Source organism: Nestor notabilis, unplaced genomic scaffold (assembly GCF_000696875.1).
Source record: "Nestor notabilis isolate BGI_N333 unplaced genomic scaffold, ASM69687v1 scaffold5712, whole genome shotgun sequence".
In the NCBI taxonomy this organism is placed as follows: Eukaryota; Metazoa; Chordata; class Aves; order Psittaciformes; family Psittacidae; genus Nestor; species Nestor notabilis.
The window spans coordinates 30,241-36,240 of NW_009919610.1; the positions used below are offsets into that span (position 1 = coordinate 30,241).

The 6,000-nt window shown below is 37.3% G+C and overlaps 1 protein-coding gene across 1 annotated transcript in view; it reads left to right on the plus strand.

The window, feature by feature from the left end:
* Nucleotides 1-6,000, plus strand: part of LOC104402428 (gamma-aminobutyric acid type B receptor subunit 2-like) — a gene marked incomplete at both ends in the record, with an annotated part of 69,221 nt that overhangs the window by 27,834 nt on the left and 35,387 nt on the right. The window lies entirely within an intron of this gene.

The following is a 6,000-nucleotide window of genomic DNA, read 5'->3' on the forward strand; positions in this document are numbered from 1 at the left end:
GTGTTCAGTTATCTAAATCTTTTGGAAAACGTAGTAAGAGAGAAAATAGGCAGGGAAAAGAAATCTCTTTGAATCATAAAATATTTCAAATTTTAATCTTCAATCTTGAAAATTTTGACAGAAATCTTTTTCTGAAAATAGTCTCAAAGCTTGAAAAGCAGTGGTCACTGGGTCTGTTTAGATCAAATGTTCTAGAAACATTTTATCCACAAGCACTCTAAGGATATAAAATCGTGGATTTAGGAGCATTCTTGATTTTATGGGGCATTTTAGTTTTCATCACCCTCTACCTTCTGTTCTCCTCTCACTGTTCCAAAGGTGACAGTTACCTCTTTATCCCACAGGGGTTGACAACTTTATTGCTGTCTCCCTAGCATCCTCTCTTGCACTGTGCTTGTATCTCCTGTGCTTAGTTCTTTGTCTCCAGGTAACTGAGTGATGTAACTAGGTTGAAACCAGATGAGTTGTGCACAAGCTGCCCTCAGCTGGGGGTTGAGAAGTTTTAGAAGAAGCTGGGAGTTTTTGTTTTAGAAGAGACATTAGACTTACAGAGCTAAATGCTTGTTGGTTTACTCTCAACTGTATAATTTGATAGACTAAACAATATTTGCTTTCTCTATAAACACTGCTTAGACGTGATGTTTGGAGGGTGGAAGAGGTTATGAATTACAGTGCATATCTCTTCACCACCTAGAAGTTGCAGAGCCAAGACCCACAGAATGCCAGCTTGCTATTTTGTGCCTGTCAGGGAAGGCACGGCTGTAGCTAAGGAGGCTTGTTGTGAGTAGATCCGGGTGTAACACGTGAGCAGCAGGCTGTGTGGATTGCACAATAACACAGAAAAGCTTCTGAAAGGAGCTGGGACTAACAGAGGGTGTCTTGCTCCCTCCCTCCTAGCTCTTTCTGCTAGCACCTGCATCCTTCCAGGGCTCCTGTGTGCTGGCTCTGGTTCTGGCACTGGAAAGCAATTCAGAAACATCTCCTGCACTTGCCAAAACAGTGCAAAATAAAACATGAAAACATTTTGCTGGTTTAATAAGCCACTACTGCTCACATTGGGGCCTCATGCTATCATCAGTCGGTGTAGGACTGTACAGCTAGGAGCAATGTGGGAGATCAATACCTGCCCTTTGAGTGTTAGCAAGCTCTTAGTTTTGTTGTCCTGTGATGCATCAGCCTCCTTGACTCCTACTTTTATTGGACTTAGTGCAATAAGGACACTACAGGATCAGAAGATTACCTTGATTTCAGCAACTGTCACAGAACTTAAAGGGACAGTTTTAATTGTATTCTCATCATTCTTTAACAACAATGCATTGTGTTTTAAATTAAAAATATAGATTCAGTTGCCTTAGTTATCCCACTCCTTTTCAGGCATTTTTTTAAATGGTTTCCTTATATTGAATATCTAACTCAACTTAATTTGTGTTGGAAAAAATACTGACAGTCACTTTTGGAACTAGTTTGACTGTGTAGGCTCAAGCGTTTCAGAGAAAGCCACTGGGGGTAGACACTGTTATATGGGAAGATGTCTTGTCTACAGGGCAGAATAGCCCAAATTCCTGGATGGTGACATGGAATTGAGACAGAGTCCTTGAAATGTATCAGCCCATTGGAGAATGCTCAGGGGACATGGTCCAGTGGCATGTAACTGTTTTGCATCCAGCTGTGATGTGTCAATATACCCATGATCTCCTCTCTGATAAAGGGGTATTTGTGTTATTAGTTTAGCTTGACTATATAATATGACATTTAAAACCAACAATAAGATACCAAGATAAGCTGAGTATATAATACAAATCTGAATAAATCAAAAATTGTTTGGTGCTGTGCAGAGGAAGACTGTTGGTGAAGGAAGCCAGCAGGGTCTAAAGCAGACCTTTGTTCTAGATACAGTACTGAAAATCTCAGGAAAAAAAAACAATCAACCTATTTATATATTTATATACTGTATTTGAGACACTGCAGAAGAAAATACACAGTAAATGAAATGATGGTCAAAGGGCAGACCTGGCCCTGACTGAGAGAGCAGTTAAGAATCTTTTCAATTCTGGTTGTATTGACTGATGAGGAAAGCTGATGACATAAATGAAAAATCTGTTGGCTGTGGATTTTAATGGATGAAGAATTCTAACTTTGGCATGAGCCTATGTCCAGAACTGAATAATGATAATGTCATTGATAATGCAAAAAACAAATTTCTAACAAATACTGGTGCTTCATAGTTCAAAAAGAGCTTAATGACATGTTCATGATATAGCAAAGATAACTACTTTTTATCCACCAGGAAAAAATAAAGTATGCTGAAGAGCTGCTTCCCAGTGTACACAAATGACTAACTGCTATAAAGACAGGGAAAGTCCTATGTGTCTAAAATAAACCTAATGTCAGATAATATTTTATTAGTGCAAATGGATGATTGTTGTGGACTTCTTATTCTGACCACAGATAAAGGACTGGTAACTTAAGGAACATCAGCTCAAGGAAAAAAGTGAAAATTGTACATCCAGGGAAGTTAGAGATTTTCTTTTTAGTAATGGGATGAAATGCATTTATGCTGTACATCAAAGTACTTGTGAGTAGGATAAAAATCAGTGCTAGGCTTGTAAAGCAGAGTACCTAGAAGAAGATGGTATACATAAGGAACAGGGAGATGATGTCCTTGAATGAGGCAGTTGCAAGACCAATACTGTTGAAATGTTTGTTCATGTTCTGGTTTTCATCATTTGTAAAGGACATAAAAAACACTGCAGCTTTTAAGGAAGAAAAAAAAAACTCAAAAACCAACCAATTATAGGAAAAGCAGCTGGACTCAGAGATGTATCTGGAAAAAAAACAAACCCCAAAACAAACCCAAACAAAAACCTAGAAATCCCACAACATAAGGTTCTATATTTCTATTGGCTAAGCCAACTAAGTTGGGTAAGGCTGTATTATGAGTTGTGAAGCTGTAATGGATCCCAAATATAGGTTATTGGGATGCTCTGTGCATCAGTTGCTGTACAAACCAGCAGCATCATCCGTGGGTACCGCACTGTGCCAGACTGAGATCACTCACCTTCTTTTCACCCCTCTGTTCACATCGCTGTCTGTTGGACTGCAAACCACGTGTGATTTCCTTTCCATCAACTTTTCGAGAGTAATTACTGATGTGAAATTGCTTGTCCACAGCTCAAAGTTGCACAGATTAGTTGTAGAATTGGTATTTACTCTAGCATCACTTTTGCAGCTGATGAAGAAAGAAAAAAAAAAGCCCCAAAACCCTGTACGTGGTAGATGATAGAAAATAAGACAGACACTAAGTTACTGGTGTGTTTTCTGTTGGTCTCCATTGGGATGTAATCTGTATAATGAAGAGGAAAGCTTTGTTAATCAACTATTTTAATGTATAGTAAAATACGTGGTTTGATCTAAGTGCAAGTAATTAACTTGTATAGTTGATTTAAATGCTTGTTAAGGGCAGATCATATTTTACATCTCTGGATGTAAAATAATTACTTGACTGGGAAATACTGGTTGAATCTAACAATCATATTCTGAAGAAGTTAGTATTAGCATTTTTTTCTGTTATTTTCCGTGAAACCTTACTTCTCAACAATACAATCACTGACCCTTTTTCTAGTAAGTATCAAAGTAAGCCTGTGCAATGCCACCAAAACACAGTGGAAGGTAAAAGAGGATTTTGCTATATTCATGTGGATTTCATAAGATCTGGGTTTTATGGTGGGTCACACCATAAGCTGCAGCCTGTATCAGGACATGTGCTGGATGGAGTATGTGGTGAGGTAAAAATAAAGGACATAATAGAACTAAGACTGGCTTTTGTAATGTGTGTATTAGTAGTATTTATTATTCAAACATCCACTACTTTAAATAAAGAAAAAAACACTGTTAGTAATTTATGAATCTCAAGTCTAGAAGACATCTCTCTAGCTAAATATTATAGTATATTACCTCAGTGGCAAAGAAATGACTTGGTGTGAGCCATAGAATATCATCAGATTGTAACTCGCTGATGATGCCGTAAATCAGCACATAGATTCTATAAAACAGGTTTCTGAAACACTGGCTGGCTTATTTCTTGCTAACATTGCTGTAAGTTTATTTATTTTATATTGTATTTAGAACATTTTTTCCCCCAAATGCAATTGTCTTATTTTTCATAAAATAATGGTGAAAGCATAGAGCATGAGTGACTCATTAGTTTCCTTCCTATTCCTGTTTTAAGAAATGAAGGTATCACTATTTATGCAATTTCTCAGTATACATGAGGAGCACTCCATTCTGCCACATTGGCAGAACCAAATACTACAGCAGCATCACTATGTCCATGTCTGCTGGGGCTTCCTAAAGCCTCAGGAAAAATCTAGGAATGTTTCCTCACCCAGCACACAGGAGTTTGAGAGTCATGAGAGATTTAAGGTGCTTGAGACACTGTAGCTATGCATGTAGCTTGTCACATGTGATTATAAAGCAGCATGTTCCTGAGGAGCAAAGAACCAAATGGTAACTGCACCTGCAGTTGCATTTTGATGCCTGGGTAATAAATATATACTGTCACCATCAGAGATTGCACTAGAGATTCCTGCTCTGAGGCTCCTTGCTGACATGTTTTTTGTTCACTTTACCTTTGAAAATACATTTATCCATTGGATAGAACATGGAATAAATAGCCAATTTCAATTGCTCAAAATTGGTATTTTGTTTCCCATTAGTAACTGCATGTGTAACATACAGACTCTGTAGATTGTGAACAATACCCAGGAAAATGTCAGACCTCACAAAATAGTATTCCGAAATTTTAATGCCTTGTAATAACCCATTTGTCTTTTTTAACATTTTCCAGTAATCTTTAACGAAAGCATAACGCTATGGTTGAATAATTTGCAGATAACAAGGAAATTTTTTTATGAGTTGTTCCATAACTTTCATCACCATCATCTCTTCATTTCTTTACTGCATAGATCAGTATAAGCTACAAATCTTAGAGCAAAGGGAAGTTGATAAAAACAAGTATTTGTAAATCTAGACTCTCTTTGTTTATATTTTTAATCCAAATTCTTACATTTACTTAAAGCATTCAGACCTGATTTGTGTTTTCTTTGTAGTTTCAGAACATGTCAATAAGGATGTATGTATTTTTCTCTAGTCAGTGGATGCATATGGTATACATTTGTACTACTGAATGATGAAAATGTGAGTGATTTTGAAAAAAGCAATGATAATATTCCAAACCAGTTGCACTTGGATCTAGAAAGTTTTGTGAGCTCGTATATTATACTATCAGTAACAGATGCCAGTTGTAGATAGCTGTTATCATAAATGATAACAATGATGCTTGCTGTACATTTATCTGTAAATAGCACTCTAGTAGACTACAACTCACAGTCCTATTAACTTGTCATAAAAAATAAAGAGGAGACAGAACTAAATTAAAAGGCAGTAAATTTAAAATCAAATGTAAACATGATTTTTCCACCAAGTGAAAAATTTAGCCACAGAATTCTCCAACACAGGTCACAGAACCAAGAATTTAGCAAGCTTCACTGGATTTGCCATTGTCTGCAATGACACTTGCATAGCATCTTTACTAGTCTTTTCTTTAATATTTTCTACTATTCTACTATTTTTTATTTAAACCAAGTAGGGTGGTGAGGCACTGGAATGGGTTGCCCAAGGAAGCTGTGAATGCTTCGACCCTGGCGGTGCTCAGGGCCAGGTTGGATGGAGCCTTGGGAGACATGTTTTAGTGTGTGGTGTCCCTGCCCATGGCAGGGGGGTTGGAACTTGATGATCTTAAGGTTCTTTCCAACCCTAACTATTCTATGATTCTATGAAGCAAATGAAGGGATATTAAAAACTACTTCTCCAAGCTAAAGGAGATCTGGATGAAGGCTGCTAAGGTGCACACATAAAACTTCCTGCTATTTTTCTCCTTTTTCTCCTGGAACTATGTTATCAGCCACTGAATGAGATTTAGATCAAGTGGATTTCAGCAGG